We start from the raw sequence: 22,355 nt of genomic DNA, 5'->3' as shown, positions 1-22,355 counted from the left end.
GAAGGTTTTCCTGCCAAGTGATATTTGACCATGTGTGAATCCAGTCAGCTTGCAGTTGTTTTTCGTACCATCTGCATTGTAACGTAGAAGCATTAGTATTACGTATTTACTATGTGTTTGTATTAGTAATGTGGAGCGATTATCCGAATTGCAGGTAGAACATAATCTACCGTGGTTTGCATTTTGTACAAGTTGCTGAAATAGAACGGATTCACAATTAGGTATTGATATATAGACAAAGCGCTCATTGGGGATTTGTTCTTGTGTCACATTGTTGCAGAGAGTGCATGTATGTTTCCACATGTATGAAATCTGGAAGATTTCATTTATAGGTATGTTTTTGTTTTCCAGTACTAATAGTAAGTACATTAGAAATTCTTGTGGATCTTCCTGTGAGTTTATAGTGAATTTCACCATTCCAGCACATTAGTCCAATTGTTGTCTTATTCCATGAACAGTATACGGGGTGTCAGGATTGTTTTTTGCGTTTCTATGAAGTACTAACATTTGCATACACAATGGGTCTCTAAAGTGTAAGTAAATGTTGTCAACAATTCCTGGTATTTGAAATAGAACATTGATTGCTACATTTGCGTATCAACTTACACCTATTTCATTTATAAGTTTAAATGGACCAGGTAGTTCTGTATCTGAGTGATTCTTTTTTAGTTTGTCTTCCTTCTTTGACGAAGTACCTGCTTTACTTTCTCTAATTGGTTCTTTTTTGCTTGTGGTACTTGATGAAGTTTTAGTTTCTTTTAGTCTCTTTGGAGGATTTGCAGTGACATCCTGTTGCATTTCTGTTTGATTTAGTTTTCTTTTAAAACATTTTCCTTTTTGTGGAACAGGATATGTTTGTAGATGGGGGGTGTATAGTGAATGAAGTCTATTGTATTCTAAAATGCAAGGAATATCAGCGTTTACTTTACTTGCATCAAAGTTTATTAGAAATAGACCGTCAATTGTACGTAGGCGTGACAGTGCTACGTAGCTCATGCCTTCTTTAAAGACTGTGTTACCAATGTCTATCATTGCTTTGTCTAGAGTAAGACCTTGTGATTTATGAATGGTGACTGCGTATGCAAGAGTTAGAGGAAATTGTTCTCTGCGTACATACATGTCTTTGAAGAGAAGGAATCGAGCTGCTGAGCGTCCTATTCTTTTTACTTCTGAAAGTTTGTCAAAGAGAATATTGACAAACTGAATTTTGTTGTCACGTGGGTATGTTTGAAAGCCAACAACTGTACCCAGTGCTCCATTAACTAGTCCTTGGTCCATGTCAAGGTTACGTTTAAGCATTACTCTGCAATTTAAGAATAATTTTAATATCCTTTCCAAGCCTGCTGTGTTTGAGATTGATTTTTCTAAACTATTTAGTCTTGCTGTGGCTTGGTCACACATGGGTAGTGTCATTCCATGTACATCTAGTTTGTGTGTGGCGCTAATTTCCATAATTGGTTGCATTTCTTTGCTTAACATTATTTCATTGAATTTGAAACAGCTCGCAAGAGTTGGCATTAAGGCCATGCAATTGACATTTTTGTGGGCCATTTGTTCCATAACATCTGTAGCACATGCATTATCACCATAAAGTGCATGAATGTGCCGGGTTTTCAATATTGCTTCTGCTTCTCTAGAAAGTATACCAACTCTGATACTTTTTAAGATGTTGGCATAAGTGAGATCTGCAGATTGGCGCATGTTTTCTGTTAATTCTCTGTATTGGAAATGTTGCCAAAAGTTGACATTTCCAATGCTGCCAACAGTTTTACAGCAGAGTTTGTGTCCTAATGTTTTAAAAATAGGCTCACCTTTTACAGGTGTCAATTGAAGAAGATCTCCGAAAACAATGATGTGTTTTCCTTCAAAGAGCTCTTCATAGTTTGTTTTGAGTACTTCTTGTAATCTGAGGTGAATCAAAGCCAACATTAGGTTGGACACCATGCTCACTTCATCTATTAGTAGCATTTTCATTTGTTTCAATACTCTGCGTACTTCCATTGCAGCTTCTGCAGAAAGTTTGTAATAATCTAACTTGTTTTGGTGTTCTACTGGCAGGAGTAGTAATCGGTGTAAAGTGACACCACCTATGTTGTAGGCAGCTAAACCTGTGGGGGCAGTGACAACAGCTGACAGTTTGTTGTTTGTCAATTGTTGAAGGAACTTACAGATGATTTTGATTAGGAATGTTTTGCCAGAACCAGCTTCACCACTGACATACAATAGTATAGGTTTGTAATTTTGGCAGGTGCATTCTTTGTTTTCATGTTGCACACCCTGTGCAATTTCTTTTGTTATTTCTTGAAAAATGCTACGTTGCTCTTTGTTTAGTTTTGAATGTAGTGTAGTTAAGTCTTCTTTATCTTCATAGTGACACATGGTGTTTTCTACTTCTATCATATCTAATTCTGCCTCATTTGTTATTAGTGGTTCTCCAAGTGGTTCTTGGCTTCCTGCGACAGAAGGTTGACTACTGTCAGGAGTGTCCTTATCTAGTTGGGCCTGGAGTTCCTCTTCGTGTTGCTGTTCATTGTGCAACATTGTTTTGTACTGTGCAAAGTTTACATCAGTTATAGTGCTTTCATTGGCTTTGAAAGCATCTTCATATGAGTCATCGGTATCTAGTATTTCTTCTTCTTTTCTCCATGGTTTGAAGAGTTGTAGCAGGGACATGTAATATGTTTCTTTATGTTGAGGAGTCTTTAATGACAATTTGATATGATTAATTAAATTTGGTTTGGTGAGTTTTACTAAGCTGCCATCACAGTTTGTCACTTTACTTTTTTGTATTTACGGTTTTGCTCATCAGGTTTTATATTATTTTTGTATGTGTAGTTTTGGGCTATGTGGTATAGACACATGGTTTCCAAAGTGGTACTCCTGTTTGGGTAGTATGTGTCCAATAAATTGTTTTTTAAAATGTCTTGGCTGTTGGGATCCTGTTTGGCTATTGTTTCTATATCTTCGTATGATTTTAGAACTCTTTTTCTAGATTTAGCTGGACCAAGACTTAGCCATACTATATTTGCAGATTTACCATACAATGCAGTACCAGTTAATCGATCAGCTGCTTCATAGGATCCACATTCTCTATGGGACAGCATTTTTATGCCCAAGATGTATAATTTCTGAGACACTGTTTTATCTGATGACAGGTCATTCCAGAGGTCTTGGAGCTCTGTCTTTTCTGATTTGGTTAAGTATGCTGTGACATATCGTGCAACTGCAGTAGAATTGTCTGCAATGTACTGCACATCTATGTTTGCATTCCACAAGTGGGCAATGATTGCATTGTAATCATTGATATATTTTTCTTCTTCTTTTCTTTTTATGCAGTATGTATTTTTAGGTGACTTACCTTTAACACTATGTCTAACTGAAGACATAAGGTTGTTCACTTGACCTGTATTTGTAACTGGTCTAGGGAAACCAAATCGGCATTCGGTGTAGTATTTCCCTTTGTTTTTGTATTTGCGATGACAATATTTGCCACATTTGTGTCTTTGGAATTGTAAGATTTTTGCATGAAGATCACTATTTGTGGATTCTGATGGAATTTCACAAGTGACATATTTTTCAATAAACTGTAAAACAGTGGCATCACTGTCTTGACCAAATTTAGGAGCATCTTTAATCCATAAAAGCATGTGGACATGTGGCGCTCCTCTGGCTTGGTATTCTTTTCTCCAAAAGAAGTGTTGCACTTCTCCAAGGGGAGGAACAGTTTTATTACAAATAAAATGTAGCATAGCAATGAAGCGATGGTGAACATATATAGAAACATTAACAGGATCTTGAGAACAAAGTTCTCCAGGTGTTAGTATATCTATGTTTGTTTTGTTTTCGTTTGATATGCGTAGGAAAGCATGTAAATCTTCCCATGCATATTCTGCGCAACTTAATGTAACAAACCAAGTGGGTGGGCCAAGGTTTCTGATCATACAACGTACATCTTCATGGCGTCGAAACCAGTACTCTTTAGTACCTTGCATATTTGCTAATAGATTTGTAAGATTTGCCTGTAAAACCTCATCTTTTTGTTGAACTTTTTGTAATAATTGTGTGGCTGTCATATTTTGAAAGTGTGATCTTGATTTTAATATGTGTGCAACTCTGTAACATAAAGTTGCTAGTTCACTTTCAAAGAGTAGGTGGAATATGTATTCCACATTTTGTCGAAATCTGGGATCTTCAGAATACATTCGTAATGAGCGATATTCTGATGCTGATATTTGAACAGGTCTATCATCGTATCTTCCTCCTTTGCCAGTAGGAAAGAGTAGAGGAAAAGCATGTGCTTCTATACTTATTCCCATATGCTGATTGGTGATCCTTTTGTTTGACGCATTTGGTACGTTTCCAGTGCATCTTCTATGGTGTCATTACAGTGCAATGGGTGAATTGTATAATGGTCTAAAGTGTTTGCTATTGTAGCAGGATCTAGGAGCTCAAATTAACCAGTTTCTTGTGTCTCTTGAATTATTTCAGTTATATCTTTCAAGTTTTCTTCGATATTAATTTCTTTGTAATAATCATTATTCTCTTTGAGATATTGCAGGGCTTCTCTAACTTTATGTAAATCTACCAGTTGTTGCCAAATTTTTTTGTCTTTTGTAGGTACTCCATTTACCAAGATAATTAAAGATTGTTGCATTGGATATTGCACTCCTAGAGTGTGCACATTTTCTTTTAGATCTAATGGTAAATACACTACTTTTCCACGAATACCTTTCACTAATTCAGAGGGAGGTAATTTTGCAGTTTTTTGTTGAAGGCGTATTATTGCTTGAAATGGATGAACTGTTTGAATTATGATGCTCTCATATAAATTAAGTTGTTGAAGGAGTTTTGGTAGTGGATGTAATTCCAAGTTATTTGAGATAGCACGTGAAGGAGTTTGGTTGTTGTCAAGTTTGGTAGTGCAGTAACTGCAAAGTATTATGGGGTCAGTTATTTCATATTTGTTTTCTGCTATAAGGTAGAGAGCTAATTCAAACCATTTAGAATCTTCATTGTCTTCTATTTTGTATGAAAGGTCTATAGTTTTTGTGTTACTTTTATAACACGTTCTGCGGCAACATACACACACGTGGTTTGGTACTTCAGCTGAAGTGCTTTGAAATTTTAGTATTTCTGTTTTGTATGTGCGTAGTGAACGGTTGCCATGTGCAGATTTGTTAAGAAGTTGGTTGACAGCTAATTCATCTTGTAAGTGGGTTTCATTTCCAAAATATTTTTTCTGTATATACTCGATTTCTTCTAGTAGGTCTTTTGGTGTGCCATGTAGAAGAATGTTATTTAAATTGGCTAGTGCTAAAGCAGGACTTTTTGCATAATACAGTTTATAAACTAGATTTCTTATACTTGCATGATGTGTTGATATCCTTTTGATATCATGGAAGGTTGTTTTGCAAGTAGCTCCTGATATGCAGGCCAACGAATGTCCTTGCAGTCCTGTGTGCTTGCGTACTGGACAAGCATCCATACTTTGCAGTATTTTAATTTTGATTTTGTCTTTGCTGTTCACATATTGATTGAGGAATAGGCGTAAAGATTTGAACATTTTTTTGGGAATGTTACACATTGACGTGCATGGCCATGTGTAAATTAGATGTTCTGATTCAGTCGAATGGTCGGGTAAATCTAAGTTTTCAGGGCATATTTTTGTAAGGAGTACTTCTTGTTCCATTATGGTATTATTAACTTTTTCATAACCTCGACCACTGCTATGTATGGCAATTGTATTTGTTTGCTTTTGTTTGTACGCTTCTTCATTAAAGTATGGTTCTGTGCTTGTAGTGTGACTCCATTCACCTCCACAGATATTTAAGAAGTTATTTCTGTTCACATTTTCGTTTATTGAGAAGTCTTTTTTGAAATTTAGTTATTAGTTTTGTTAGTGGTTTAATTCTGTTTAACACAACAATAAATAAGTTTCTTTTGAGAAGAATTGCACTGTCTATCAACGCTTCTAAGATTACTTTCCTACGATAGGTTTGAAGTGTTGAACCTGGTTTCTCTCCTGTTTTTATCAGATTTTGAAGGACTTTGTGACGGAACATTTTGGCTAATATACTTTTCTTGGTATGCTTACTTTGTACTTTATCAAGATTTATAGAAGATGTTTTATTTGTAGTGATAGTTGATTTTCTGTTAATAGTTTTTTGGGTCGTTTTACTTTGTGATAGAGGAGGCAAAGTTTTTGCACTAGAAACTTCTTCTGTTTCACAACATGACTGTATTAGCTGTTGTGTTTCAAAGTTTTTTTACAAATTCTGCTATAGATGGGTGTTTAATTTGGAGACTTTTCTTTTCATTTGCTCTACTTCTGCGTCCCTTTCTACGGAGTTGCTTTTTGGTGGGCATTCTTTAGCGTCTGTTGAAAAAAATACAGAAGGTATGGGTTGGGGTTTTCTGCAATGCATGTGTGTTTTGTGCATGATTGTTTGAGTAAGATGATAAAGATGTATGTAATGGTGTGTGATTGTGAATTGGGAAGTTGAACTACTAGGGATGGGTATTCTTCAATTAATGTGTTACTAAACTGGGGTTCAGATGACAGAAAAAAGTAAGCCGGTGGTGTGGAGAAGAATAAATAATATAGGTAAAGCTATACAATTAAAACAGTTGTTTGTTCTACAACATCTACATTATAGCGGCTGAGTTGGGTAATTTGTGTGCCGAAAAATAGGAATTTGAGGGCCATTCTGACAGGAGATCACTGTTTAAGACGGGGTGGATTTTTGGTCAGAATGGTGCAGAATCTCTATTTTTAGGCACAGAAATACCATGAATGCACCGTACAGTGCGTGTGAGTTATAAATCAAATATTATGGTAACAATCTACTTACTTTTTTTTCAAAAATGAGTAGTTTGCTTCTTAGTTGTTCTTTGTAAATCAAAATCGGCTGCTTCTATTCAGGAGAATGGGCTTCACTGCAATTGTAAAAGAAAGAAATAAGTAATTTGGTTGCTATATAGCACTGTTTTCATTTTAGACATAGATTTCTTTTAATTGAAATGCTCAGCGCCTTCATGAAAACCATTAAAACTATATTATGACTAAGAGTAGGAAAGAAAATATCTTTACTATGGTTTGTGGAATTCATAATCTACCAACGTATACCACTATTCTTGTAACTAAGCTTTTCCACGTAATAGTGAGTCATTGTCATCATAGCTCTCAACCATGTGTGTCGCAAAGGCGGGTGAAATCACCTGATTTTGTTTTTGGCGGGTGAGACGCCCATTGGAATGAATGGGCGTGCAGGAGGCTTGGCGGGTGAGTCAGTCCTTTACAAGGCGGGTGACACCCGCCAAAAGCGTGTGAGTTGAGAGCTATGTGTCATAGCCTGCTTTTGCACGTAACAGTGAGTGAATGTCATAGTCTCCTTGTCCTATATAAATGTATGTAAGTATTCATATAAACGAAAAAAATTAAAACCAATTATGTGTTTGTACAAATATTATTGTTTGAGATTTGATCATAGAGTGTGTATGTTATTTTGTGTGATTATATGTCGTGTATATATATTTTATTTCAAAAATGTTAGTTTAATAGTATTTGCACGTGTGTGTGTGTATGAAGAAATTAAACGATATAAAGGTTTGTAAGTGACAGGTCATTTTAGGACAATGAAACAATGATCGTCCATTCATTTTTCAGATTATAGAAGGTAAAAGTTGCTTAGAAAATGTGTTCATGTACTGTGTAGAAAATATGCATACCTGTACTTTCGGTTCATGTATATGGATATGGACCAAGCTGCAAGTAGAAATATTGGAGATATGTATATATTTCTCGTAGATCGTGGTTGTCAATGGTATGAGACTTGTACTCCGAGAGATACACCGTACATTTGTAGTGCTGCTCTATGATGATGCAGTTACATGTAGAGTTATTGGATTTGATTGGTGGATGGTCATGTGATTGCTTAGCTACATCCAATGAGGGAATGGTACAGAGAGTGAAATCGAAATGGTAGAAGGGCTGTACATGTTACGATACGTTCGCGGACATGGCGGTAGTTCTAGGACACCGCGTATTACATCCGGGGAATTTGGGGAGGGGAGGTATGGAAATGAGATTGGATGAAGCAAGGGATTGGTCAGTAAAGTTTAGTGAGTGTGTTGTGCTAGGAGAGGTTTTCTCAGATATTGTTTTTGCAGAGAGAAGAACAGATAGCTATGGCTGAGTGTTTCAAAACACAGATTGTATGTATTTTGGGAGACTCGTGGATTCATTGGTTGAAGGTGCATGCAGAAAGCTGTGGAGTATCTATAGATCTTGTGGAAATGCACTGGCATGGATTGCGTGGAATGAAGTGGTTGGACTTGCTACCTCTCTGTGCAACTTTGAAGATAGAGGAACATCCAGACATAATTGTAATTCATTGTGGAGGGAACAGTTTAGGACATGTGTCTGGAATTTCTTTGCAATTTGCAATGAAAGAAGGACTTCAGAAGATAATGGACATGTTTCCAAACTCTAAAATAATTTTTTCACGGATTGCGCAGAGACAAGTGTGGCTTCGTTCTTTCTCATGTGGTCCACAAATGGAGAAAGCAAGGCGTAATGTTAATAAGGCTGTTTGTGCCTTCATAAGAGATTTTGGCATATCCTCTTTTAACGATGAAAATATTTTGTTTCATAGTACATATATTTTTCGCAAAGATGGAGTCCATCTTACTTATGCTGGCAATCAGATTTTTCTGAGAAATGTACAAAATGCATTGCAACCTTTTTTAGAAATACAGCATTCGTTTTGAAGTACGTTTTACGTAGATAAATTGTTTTACATTCAAACACCTCCCAAAGGCTCTTTTCAGAGCCACCACTTCCTGTTAGAGAAAAATGCATTGGTTTCAATAGGGTAGCAATGCAATTGTTTTTCTGTTCGCGGACCGTCCGCGGACTTTCACGAAATGGAAATGGCTATGCTTTATGTATCTTCACTTCTATTTTTTAACTGTGAAAGGCGGCTCTGAAAAGAGCCTTATTTTTTTTTTTGATTTTGGTTATTTTGTATTTTTTTTGTTCTTTTTTATACACGACACACTAGGAGAGGAGGGAAAGGAGGGTAAAGGGAGTGGGACACCAACCAAAGGGATAAGAAAGGGCGAGCTGAGAGAGGAAGATGTAGAGTGGGTTTTATTTGGGTAGTGAGCAGGTCTTCTGGTGCTCCGAGACGAACGTCTCAAAAGCACTCCGAAGTCACTCCCCCCTGCAGAGTACTGTGTCACAGTACACACATACAACTGTGACCCTCCAAAGGTAAGGGTCATCAGAATTCTGTATGGCCTGTGAGGCAGCTTGAGGAAGACGCTGTCCCACAGAGGTGTTCCTTGTGGTGACAGGATCAGGAACGGAGGATGAAGTAGAGGCAATCAACCTACTACGCTTCTCGCAAGGTACAACCTTGCGAATGGCCCCAGTGTGGAATGAGCGCAGGTGTCGCTTCATGGTAGTGGTCCCAAAGCTATACGAACCATGCTTCCCGCGACTGAGTACCATTTTGCACTCATTACAGGTGACACGGTTCGCATGAGACTTAGGACCGTTTCCATGAACGGTAAACAACCGCCACACCCAAGATTCACGCCGACGGCGGGTAGTAGGGATTTCCTCGACCTCATTCTCGTCATCTTCTTCTTCCTCCTCTGTATCCTCACTCCTGTTCCCCTCTTCAGGCTCTTGGGGAAATGGTGGTGGTGGAGGGGGTCAGGGTGGTGCTGAGGCAGATGTAGCACCATGTGGTAATAGTCGAGCCATGGATGTCATAGGCTTGGAGATGGAGATCTCAAAAGTATGCAGCAAAATGCAGTGTGCTCTGTGGAATAGTCAGAAACACAATGAGAATGCCCTCTAGGGCGTGGTCTTATATCGGGGTGCTTGTGCGCGGGTCGCAGACATGCGCGCCGTCCGCAAGACAGATCGAACATCAAAAAAGGTTCAAAAAGTCACAAAAACTATGTGGAAAGTTAGGATTAGTAGCTGGGATTTGTGGTATGGTGATTTTTTAATGAGAAATATTGTGGATTACTTGGAAATGTACTTTTGAACTGGTCGGGGACATGAACAGTGTCCGCATTTACAGCACGAGATGAGCGTGGGCGCGGTCACATGATTGTTTTGTCAGCATGTTCGCTAAGGTAGCGGTCGTCCGCAGGACACCCAATGTACGGACATTGTTTTGCGCATGCGTGTTGATGTTCTGCGGACAGTGTTCGGGTCCTGAACTAATTAAAAGTGCGTCACATGTAAAACGAACAGTTACGGACAGCCGTTTGTTCTTGGCACAGTTTAATTTATTTGCTAACAATACGGACAGACATAGCGTTTCAAGCACACCTCCATTTTTGTTTATTTACGAACAATTCAGGACACTATGAGTGTTCTTAGAACAGTTTCTGCTTGCTATCGAACACTACGAAAAGGCATAGTGTTCTTAAGGACACTTCCATTTTCGTTTATTTACGAACATTTCAGGACACTACGAGTGTTCTTAGAATATTTTCAACTTGCATGAGAACATTACGGACAGATGTAGTGTCCTCAGGACAGTTACATTTTCGTTTCTTTACGAACATTTCCGAACAACCGCGGTGTCCGTGGACACCTAAATTCGTTTTATCACAAGGAACTGAAAGTAATTACAACACAATATAAGAAAAGTAACTTTATTTCATATATATGTACACTTATGACTGGGAAGGTGGGGCAGAAACGGAAACAAAAACAGGAGAATTAGGGATTTCTAGATAACTGGGATCAGGTGAATAAGGGAAGGAAATCTCATCGAAACGCTTTGGTCCATAGACAGGGTTTGGGGTTAACTGCGTTGGATAGGGTGAGGGGGGACAAGTGCAGGTTGGACAATGGTGTGCTGTTGGGGGTTTCACATAATTTTCCACAAAGTTTTTCAAATCCATAAAATTTTGCATAAGGTCGTCCATTTTTTGATTAATCTGCTGTAGAGTGATATCCTCTGATTGTTGTTGTGAGATGCTTGGAATTTTAGTATGGTCTGTAATAAAAAAATGTATATGTTAAATGTAGACAAAATAATATTTATTAATTGGTTTATATAGTAAAGTGTGTACCATTAGGTGGACTATTTTCTAACATTTCCTCTCGTGGGAAATGCTCCTCTAGCCAGTCGAGAGTACAACACATTTCTGTGAGAAAACAAAAAAGTAATATGTTTTTTTTTTCTAATATAGAAAGTTTATAAATATCTGAGTAAAAAGAAGTGCACTTACTATGTCTGGTGAGATATGTAATCAGTAGTGTATACGTCTGGTCTTGCTGTTGGTTGTGGAGCGTCTGTGAAGTAATTATGGTGGAAGCCACTTTATCTTGTTTTGGTATATTCCATTTTAAAACATATTGTATTTACATGAATGGTTAGTGTGTTACATATATGGGTAACATGTTTGAAGTATTACTACATATACTTTGTATGTGTGCTGCTTTGTGAATGTGTTAAATGTTCCTATGTTATGATATAACTATTACACATACCTCCCCAGAGTTTTTAGGTGGTGTTACTGTTGTCCAAACATGTCTGCGGACCGTCAAATTCAGTAGAAAGGGTTCAGTATGTTCCATATTATATGTACATAAAGTCAAAGTTATTATTGTTAAATTGTGCTACTAAAAAACTATGAAATTGAGTAAAAACACTTTGTTAAAGGGACGTTATGGTTAAGTTGCGCTACTAAAAACCTATGAAATTCAGTAAAAAAACTTTGTTAAAGGGACGTTATGGTTAAGTTGCGCTACTAAAAACCTATGAAATTCAGTGAAAAAACGTTGTTAAAGGGACGTTATGGTTCAAAGTAAAACTGAAAAACCCCTGAAATTCGGCAGTTATGGTAAGATAAGCAACCATAACTCGCGCCGCAACCGTGCACTGCTAACACTAACACCCAGGACATCATATTGTTGCTGCTTTGCATATTTGCACAGACGAGCTTTTCTATGGTCTGAAGTTCATAATAGTATCTTAACATGCATCTTATTTACGAATGCTAGTAATAGTTTCTATTGATTTTATCATAAGAATTGTGAGCAACATTGCAGTAGGTTATAATATAACAATCACGGCAATTGATTTTAAATGCGGGCAATGGAACATCTGATTTAGAGAGCTCGCTTTGCCTTTTATTTTTAATGGAAGGCATTGGACAAAACTACGCGGTGTTTTATTGCATATACAGCACTAGGCAATAATTGAAGTTCGGGCAATACAATGACGTTGGTGGCATGCATTTAGAGGCTTTACATGTTTAACATATAGCTGTCATTTCTAAATATCGCTGTGCACTAAGCGTTTACCCTCAAAGGAATACTACTGGTCATATGGGCGTTTTATTTGATTTCATTTTTCAATTGGCCCATATAAGAAGTGAAATGACGCTCAGCAATGTGACTTTTACGTAAAGGTGCACATTCATATATTCACATTTATTTATTTTTTTACAAATTTGCAAGCCATTACATAACCACTTGCAAGTGTTAAGATGTCTGCCATTGTGTCTGAGCTGGAACACTGTGTATGGAATGAAGACTATTTGGAAAGGTGGGGATAGAGACTAAACAGCCCATTTAAAGTCACCTTGTTTATGTTTGCACTTTTGAACGTGATCAAAGCGGTCTGTGTATCGCGAAACGCTTCGTTTTCTGGTTTGTTTCCATGCCATGCTGACATAAATAATAAAGCATTGTCAGTCTGGACCGACTTTGGAGTGTTTTCGCCTCTGTGTGGAGAGTTATTATGGCCATCTCTACTGTTTTTGGGAGTGCATTCCGCTGTTCATTTCCCGGTTCCATTGCAGTTCCGGGATCTGGTTTCTTTTTTGATATATATATATATATATATATATATATATATATATATATATATATATATATATATATATATATTAAAAATAAGCAGGTGCTACATATATATATATATATATATATATAGCACCTGCTTATTATAGTGTTCATTGTTGCATGGATGCCTGTTTTTAAAGATAAATGTGCTGTGGTATATAATATTATTTTTACTTATGTATGCATGTATTTATTTATTTATTTATTTATTTATGTGTGGCACCTGAAATAGGAAAGGGATAAGGGGAAAAACAAATGGCGTCCACAGCCTTGTAACATTCAGGTCAAGTGCCGGAGAGAACATGTAGGTATCTAAACACAACCAGGCGTTGCCCAAACAGTGGCAGAGCCGCACATTTGCAAAGGCAAAGGCCGAGATGAATCAGCTTCGCTCAGTAAACAGAGGGAGCAAGTGCAGAGCCGTGGACTCCAATGCAGCAGGGAGCCATGGCAACGAACAGGATAAAGGCCACCAAGAAGGGCATCAGCCAGAAACTGCCGAATGGACACAGTGATTTGCAGGAACATACAGTGAAACCAGTATTTCAACCTCATTCTCTTGGTTCTATAGCTTCTCCTCAAATAGTATGAACAGAATGACATTGTCAGAACAAGCAAGCACAATACCAACACCTAAATATATGTATTTTGCTTGGGTTGAAATACATGAGTAAGATTTGATGAGCAGGCTCTAAAAGTAACCCACACACGTCAGCGGGCCAGTAAGACTTTCCTGTGGAACCAGGAGCTCTGCAAATCTACTCCTCCATTACCTGGCACACTAAGCAAGAAGTGCACAAGCTTGACGAAACCAAACAGCTCAATAAATATGCTTATTGTACTTTCAATAGCCCCTGTCTTGAGAAAATGACAACATAGCATTTCTCCTTAATGTGTCGCCGAGAAAACTCTTGTTCTTTTTCATCATGAGGGAAAAGTGCAAACAAAGTTAATCTTTCCCCCAGCATTCAAGGCTTGGTCAGTGCTGAAGGTTACCACCAGATACCGCGATTGTACATCTTAGAAAAAAGGCTGTTCGAACAGCCCTGCACTCATTATTTCACATTAGACTACGTTTGACTCAAACATACTAAAACGTTGATGTGATAGTTGTTATTTTCATGCGAATCTTCACAAAAACCAAACAATTCTCTTTGGTCAATCATCGGGTGATATCATGTATACGCGATAACTGTTAGCTCAAATAAAAACAGTTCAGGAATTGATCCCTTTATCAGGCAGAGCTGAACAATAATCAAGACTGCTGTCAAACCACAAAGAAAACCCAATCAACAATATACAGAGTCCACAGATATACGATTCACATATCAAAGTTAACGTGTGAGCAGGGACCCTCATATCACGTGATTCCACACACCCTATTAGCATCTGAAGTCGTGATAAACATGGTGAAAAGACGGCAATGTAACATAGCTTTGATCATTGTTGCTCTGTACACATTATATTCCTAGAAACATCGAGACAACTGTTTTCACTAGCAAATCAGATTTCCCATCCATTTGCATGTAAACGAGAGAGAGAGCTCGAGAGAGAGTGAGAGGAGCACTCTATCTAATATCTTATTTGGGACATGCTACCTTTGCAGTGCTTTTATTATTGGTTATATTATTATGTATTTGTTATGCTATGCTATAACATGTTTTACTTGGTGTTTTAGACATGCTACCATTTGCTGTCTCCGCTATGCTCTGTCACTATGCTCTGCCCTGCTTTGAAATGGCATGCTCTCGTAGGTGTGCTATGCTACGGGTTGTTATGTTATGCAAAACCATGTCATGTTTATGCTGCGGTGCACATGCTTGGTCTATAGGGATTTATGTTTTGTGTCCCAAATGGATTTTTGTCAGAAAGGTCAACTTGAAATTGTGCTTTGATGTAAACCTATATTTGTGATTTATGTGGGTGCCCTTCCTACCCCTACACCCCTGCCTGTACTTCCACGTCCTCCCTTACTGCCCCGCCCTTGTGTGGTTTTCCTTTTTTCTCCCTTTCCAATTGCAAACTTGTAACACAATTTACATTTTTAGTATTTAAGGGAACTTTGCACATTTTATATTTCAAATCGTATACATGTATTTACCCCTTCATTTTGTGACATGATGCAGGTTTTATACTAACTGCTTATGGCTGGTCAAGTGATATTATTTCATGCTTTAGAACAATATTTCACAATCATGCCAAATGTCAAGCACTAAAAAGCAGTCGTAAGGTGGCACGTAGCACTCCACAAAACACCCAAGTGACCAAATAAATAATACATGTGAGTGGCACTCAGTTCAGAAAAAGGTCCATAAAACATGACGAAGACCTGCAAATGTAAGGTGGCAAGCACCATCTACGCGCCTGTTGGACCAAATAATCTCATTCTGCTGTTAACTTAACACGAAAGATGTAGCCCAGGTTGAGAAGATTAGACCAAGCTGGATAATGCACAATAGCTCCCAGAAGCCCCAAGTCGCAGCCGAAGAGAAATCCTACCGCCCACACCATTATGACATCACCATGAAGCTACAAGAAGGCCTCAAAAACTCCCCGGAAGCACGGTCCAGGACTTTCCTCCCAAAAGAGCCACAGTGCAAGACTCACTGTCATTTAAAAGTAGCCATTGTTTCTCCCAATTTTCCTCTCTATCGAACCTGGCTGTTCAAGGACTGAGAAGCAAACAAAAATGCATTTGCACTCCTGTTCCTCGTTGCATAGTTTGAACACACCCAGCCTCACAATGACACCCTGGAGTTGTGGAATGCATAGAAATGTAACCACCCCTGAGTCAACAATATCCATTATTAAAACATTTTACTCAAATGGATGTCACCGCCTACAGAAGGACAAGACCTCTGGCCACTCTTGCCTTTCCTACCCTGTTTGACATACAGCCACATCCGCCTTTCAATACAGCCTAATGAACACAGCCTGCATAGGGAGCTCAGGGTATATTGTCTCACTATAGATGGGTACGTTTGACTATAATTTCATAGCCTTCACCCAAGTAAGGCTGGACACTGTCTCTCCATGAATTAAAATAAAGCATTCAGTGACATGACACAGAACAAACTCTTAATAATATGCTTTTTGAGATCACTGTTCCAGGCTTTTTCAATTTTACCATATTAGTTTAACCACTCTGTTCCCGAGCCATCCTTTACCAACAACATTCACTTTTATACACAGTCTATTTTTATCTAGGCTTCTCTTGACAGTCCTACAACTTACAGTCTGGAGTTTGACATAAGGTACAATGTATAGCGAGGCACAGGCAAGTAAGCAAACACATCTTTACAATTGTCCTTCATCCAACATGACTTTGAGTACTAACTGGCTGTTTCCTGCATTGGCATTTGAAACACACCTGAATTATCACAACACTTTAGGAGATAACTGCTTCCTCCCTTTTGCAAACCCATGACCCACCCAACAGGACTGACATGCACCGATGGTATCACAAAACATTCTCCCTTTCTTTGTTTGTAGAATATATTTATAGCTTTCCCAGCCCCTTATGATATGATATCTTTTTCTTGCTCATTTGATATGATACGATAGGTTATTTATAACGTGGTTAATACCCAGAGGTTTCTAAGCGCGGACCCGGACACCGAACCTGTGTTGCTCTGTGTTGTCTTGTTTCAAAGGCGAGCACATTGCCCCTGGGTTATCCTTTCCTCGAGCAGACCAAGGTTTGGATGCCTCTAGTGGGGCACAATGTTCATCCAAGGACAAGCAAAGATGCTCTGAAACATCTACATTGGGCATTTGGCAAAGTATAAATGTTAAAGTTAATGTTAAAGGATATTTATACCGCGCACTATCACCACCGAAGTTGTCCGCTGGCACTCTGGTGTATCGAAAGGAAAGAGAGTGGGAAGGGTTTGTAGGATTGAGCAGGAAAAGTGGAAGAGTGCTGTGATGATCTGTTGACAGCTACAGTTCGTTTGACAATGTTTACTGAGCTTAGGTGTGCTTTTCGGTTGGTAGCCCTCATGTGCTGTTGTGCATGGCTATGTGTGGTTTGTTTGACTGTTCCAGTGTAGTGAAGTGCATTCTGTTTGTAGTGCTTTAGAGGTGTATGGTTGAGTTTGGTTAGAGTTTGAGAAGGGTTGTGACGCATGATTATCTTCCCAATTATATCTAAATGTGATGCATGCTAGTCTCCACAATTCTATCTAGATGTGATGCAAGATTATCTTCACAATTTTATCTAAAAGTGACACAGGTTAATCTCCACAATTCTATGTGTATGAGATACATTATTATCTTCACAATTCTATCTAAATGTGACACAGGCTAGTCTCCACAGTTCTATCTAGATGTAATGCATGATTATCTTCACAATTCTATCTAAATGTGAAGCAGGCTAATCTCCACAATTCTATGTGTATGACACACAATTATTTTCACACATATATCCCCTTCTAAGGGGAGTTTCATTTTCATTTAATCTAATTAATCAATATAATAACAAATCAAAACAACAAAACATCCACGTTTTCATGCAAGAGTACACTTACGCTATATGTCCTCCGAGTTCCCTGGAGGTTGAGTGTTCCCTCTGAACTGCCTGCACCACCTTGAGCAGCAGCCCGCCCAAGAGATCAGGCAGACCTTCGGGCAACTCAATGGTTAGCTCAACTCCTCGGTTTGTGCTCACAAGAACTGGTCCTGTAGGCTGGTGTCACGGCTCAGGGTGTACGGCAGGGTGAAGCTAACATTTCAATTGGCTATTAGTCACTAAGCTCCTAAATAGCACTCTCCTTAAACAATAAAATTGGAGGCTTCCTTTGTCATTACCCATAAAGATACCACCCAATAAACATAACAATTTTATAGTCAGCACAAAATGAATCATTCTAAGTGGCCAATAATACTTCAAACAATTCGGGCTGTGGCATCCCACTGAGGCAGACAAATTGGGCCGTGAGTGGAAATCAGATCAAACTTGTTGAAAAAACATGGAACACCATCCGCTTTAATTGGGATTCTTTGCACCTCGACCCCTGCACTGCTCATTATGGGACTCCCATCTCGATGCATGTTGGCAACTCTAGAACACAACCTTCTGGCTATCTTCTCACAATGAATGACTGTAAAAAATCGTAATTGAAGCCTGTGATGAATGCAATGGTATCTTTACTTCTTCCATGAGGGAATTCTCTGTGGCATAGGAAGGGCAGCCGCTACCTGATCCCGGCCCTGGGGGTGGCCGCCTGAGGGAGGATCATATTGGGGGAGATGATCCCCATGAGAGGGAGAGTGACTGGTGGTAAGAAACAAAACACCTACCTTTCCATTCTGGGTTTAACCCCCGCCCCAGGTTTATAGACATCTTATACAGACATTAGTGTTCCTGCTGACACACAACACCAAAGTACTGAGATAGTTTATTGCGGTATTGAACCCGCCCAACCATCTTCTATTGACATCAAGGTTCCTTCTGATGAATTACACCAAAGTAATGGGACGAGAAATCAGACCGGAATGATGATTATTACTAGAACCACAAAGCCTACACTACGGGACATTTAAATACCCATCAGCTGTGCAAACGAGGAGGCACACGGAAAGAATCACAGGGGAAGAGACACCACAGAGTGAACCTAGCTGTAAGCAAAGCCGATCAGAAGTGGAAAAGCAAGCAGAGTGCTGCGTGACGCAGAAAGGCTACTGGAAATGCTGTCTGGACAATGCCGGAAGCCAGATGTCTGCTGTCCTGAGACTGAGGACAGAGCAAGCCTGTCAGGAGATACATGAGTTCAGTCAAGAAGCAGAGAAGGGGCAGAACGTTGCACTGAGCTGCTGGCATGCCACAGCAACCACGGGACGATGTGAAAAACACAGGAGCAGCACAGAAAAAAAACGGGTGATCCAAAAGGGGAAGAGTGGGACACTGGGGCGCTTCATGGTGAATGCTGCACACCGTGGTGAAGTTAAAGACTCTGTTGAAGTGGGCAGAAAGGTCTGTTACCAGCAATTAGAATATTGAACAAGAAGGTGAAAGGTCATTAATCAAACTGATAAGAAAAGCATGGAAAAGGCTATTGCCTCAGGAAGTGTGGACGTTTGCGAAATACCTACATTATAAAGAGCAGTTTGAAATGTCTTGGCAGGAGAGTAAACCAGGCACTGTGCAAATTGGGAACCCGTACCCATATATGAAAGTGGAGGATTGTGAAGGCAAGTTTGGAAGCCCACACATGAATTTGGCAGGAGAGTAACCCAGGCAAGTCTGAATGGGAAGTAAATACTGGAAAAGCCTGGCAGGAGAGTAAACCAGGCTGAATTTAATGTGAAGTTGAATATTGTAAAAGTCTGGCAGGAGATTAAACCAAGCCGAACTGAATGTCGAGTTGAATATTGGAAAAGCCTAGCAAGAGAATAAACCAGGCTGAATTGAATGTGAAGTTGAATTTTGGAGAGCCTGGAAGGAGAATAAACAAGGCTGATCTGAATGTGAAGTTGAATATTGAAAAAGCCTGGCAGGAGAGTTAACCAGGCCAACCTGAATGTGTAAAATGCAGATGTTCTAATAGGAGAGGAAGCCAGGATGAAGTGAATGTGAATCTGGAGAGCCACATTTTAAAAGTGAGAAAACTAGGGGAAGGGAACCATACCCCTGAGTGAAAAAGTTGTAAAAGAACTGTGAATTATAAAGGAACTGTGGACTGTGGAGTAACATTAGGGGAATGGAAACATACCCCCATCCTAGTAAAGTTTCCTTTTGCCAAGGAAAAGAACTATGGTCGAAAGCCGAAGAGAAGCTGAAAGGAAGAACTTTTCCCATTGTGTGGAGAGTTGAGAAATCTTGGAGAGTGTGATTGTTAAAGGGGAGGAACCCTTGAATGTATGAGATTCATGGGACGCGAAATATACCTCCTGCTTTGAAAGTGCATATTACTGAGAAAGAGAGTTGTGGAGGAATTAAAGTGTGTAAAGTAACGCAAGGAAAAAAAGGAATAACCATTAATTATAAAAAGGACTAGGGGAAGGGGTCCCTATGAAAGATTTAACAAAGAGAGACAGCGCGTGAAGTGGAGACAAAACAAAAGCTGGAAAAAGTCACGTTATGGTACATGAACAATATAAGGGGGAAGGAATGCATAAGCAAAGAAGTAATAGGAAAGAACAAGAATTCACTAACTAGTTTATTTGCATCCAAGGAAGTGGCTGAGGACCTCCGTGTGAGCTTTAGTTTTCAGACCTGTCAGGAGACACTTACCACAGCCCTCCCTCTCTACCAGTCCTGAGGACAACATCAGAACAGCAACAACATTAGTTCATGCCAGAAACACCAACTGTGTCGACTAGACAGATCTATGGTCATTGGAACCACACTCTAAGCCATTACTATTACTAACCATCTCACTGTGTTTAAAAACATACTAAATTGTTGTGATATGAATGTATAATATGACAAACTAGGTGGGCACCAGGAAAATATGTTGCTCTAACATGGTAACACATGCAAAAGAAGCAAAACAGCCTCAAGTAGGTTTTTACAAGAAAATCAAGATATGAGAAAAATGAAGACGTAATTTGTATAAATGTAACATTGTTGATCTTTTGTATGTATGCACAGATAAAATAATAGGATCTGTCAGTCGTGTGGTGAAAAATACCTGTAAGTGCCAATAAGGTGGGGTAGCCTGAGTCCTTTGTCACATTAACTAGTTCATTACCCTCATGACACAGGCCCCTCTAAAACAAAAAAGAGGGTCCCAAAACAACTCCCGCACACAAACAAAGCAATTTTGGACAACCGTATGGTTGGTGGATGCAAACATATCCAATTTAATAAATGGAGGATGTTAACGTAGTATCATTCTCAGACCATCAATATCGTAAATTCTTAGAAAAAACGTCACTCTTTGGACAAACACCCCCAACAGTGTCAGGGGCAAAAAATACCTCTACAACAGAGATAGATACGCTGTTACCAAATAAGAAAAAATGAGTAAGCAAGAATTATATGAGCTACTAATGTTAGAATATTTACAAGCAGGGGTGATCCCTGAAGGATTACAAGTCAAAAACATACCGCAGGTCTTCCTTGATAACCCAAGATTCCAGACGAAGTTCAGCAGAGTCGGAAATAAATGCTCAGGAGACTGGGTCATTCTAGTTATAGAAACAGCGGAAAAAGAGGGAAAAAAACATACTGAGGAACGAAAAATACTGGAGGAAAAAAATCACTAGTGAATCCATCATTCCAGACATCAAAAACCAAGAAATTCAAAGAATTCACTCTGGATAAGCAGATTTGGAAACTGAAAAAAGATATTCAAAACTACAAAGAAGAAAAAACATATGTATACCTCGTGCCTGGTTTTTACCAACAACAAAATAACAGTAACACCAACAGAGGAGGTTCACAAACCGAGAAAGGCTCCCCAGAAAATGTGTCTCCTTTTCTAATTCTTCTAACAGCAATGGGTCAGACTCAACAAGTAGCAGATCCTCCTCCAGAGCAGCAGGAGGGACTAAACCAAGAGGTCAGTTTTTACAAGGATGGGGCAAACAAGGGCAGCCACGCCAGCAGGATACCATGGCATGCAAACATGACAGTGGGCACCCCAACCACAACAACAGACCTGGTTATACCGATCTTCAGCCTTAGTGACTACACTCTCACACCAGAAGATACCAGCATATTAAGGAAAGGATTGAGTTTTGTACCTAAATACAAAGCAGACCGCTTTACCACAGAAGTAGAAATCAGTAAATTCTTTAGGACCATAAGTCTACAATATTTTTTCTGCAACTCCACACAAGACAAACCAAGTGACCCTACCACGACTGGACTTAAACCCAAATCCACTTTAGCACCTGTGACATCTATGGTGTGCCCGGATTTTTTTATCATTTAAAATCTAAATCTTAAGAGAAATGGACTCCATCTTTAAAACAAAAAAACACTACAGAGATAACCTCACAAAACAAAAGAGAATGGCCTTACATAATCTGGAAAACAACAAGCTATTCCTAGTCAAACCAGCTAACAAAGGCGACGGAATAGTACTGTGGGGTAAACAACTATACGAAGAAGAAGTACAAAACAACTGAATGACATGCGCTTCTATGGGAAATTAGACACCAACACAACTACACGCATTGCAGAGGAAATCAAAAGTCTGATGTTATATGCAGAAACGCAAGGATGGATAGACAAAGATGAGAAGTCTTTTCTCATCAAAGAACACCCTGTGACACCCGCATTCTACTGTATCCCTAAGATACACAAACATGATACCAAACCTCCCGGGAGACCAATAGTATCAGCAATAGACTCCCTCCTGGAGCCCCTTTCCATATACACTAATGTATTTTTACGCTCATGTGTCAGGAAAATGAAGTCCTTTATCCAAGACACTACAGTTATGCCTCATCACCTAGACAACATCAAAATACAGCAGAATGATATCCTAGTAACTTTTGATGTAGAAGCGCTCTATACAAG

The sequence above is a fragment of the Ambystoma mexicanum genome, chromosome 6q (genome assembly GCF_040938575.1).
Source record: "Ambystoma mexicanum isolate Mex_15411 chromosome 6q, UKY_AmexF1_1, whole genome shotgun sequence".
In the NCBI taxonomy this organism is placed as follows: Eukaryota; Metazoa; Chordata; class Amphibia; order Caudata; family Ambystomatidae; genus Ambystoma; species Ambystoma mexicanum.
This window is presented reverse-complemented; position numbering follows the sequence as displayed.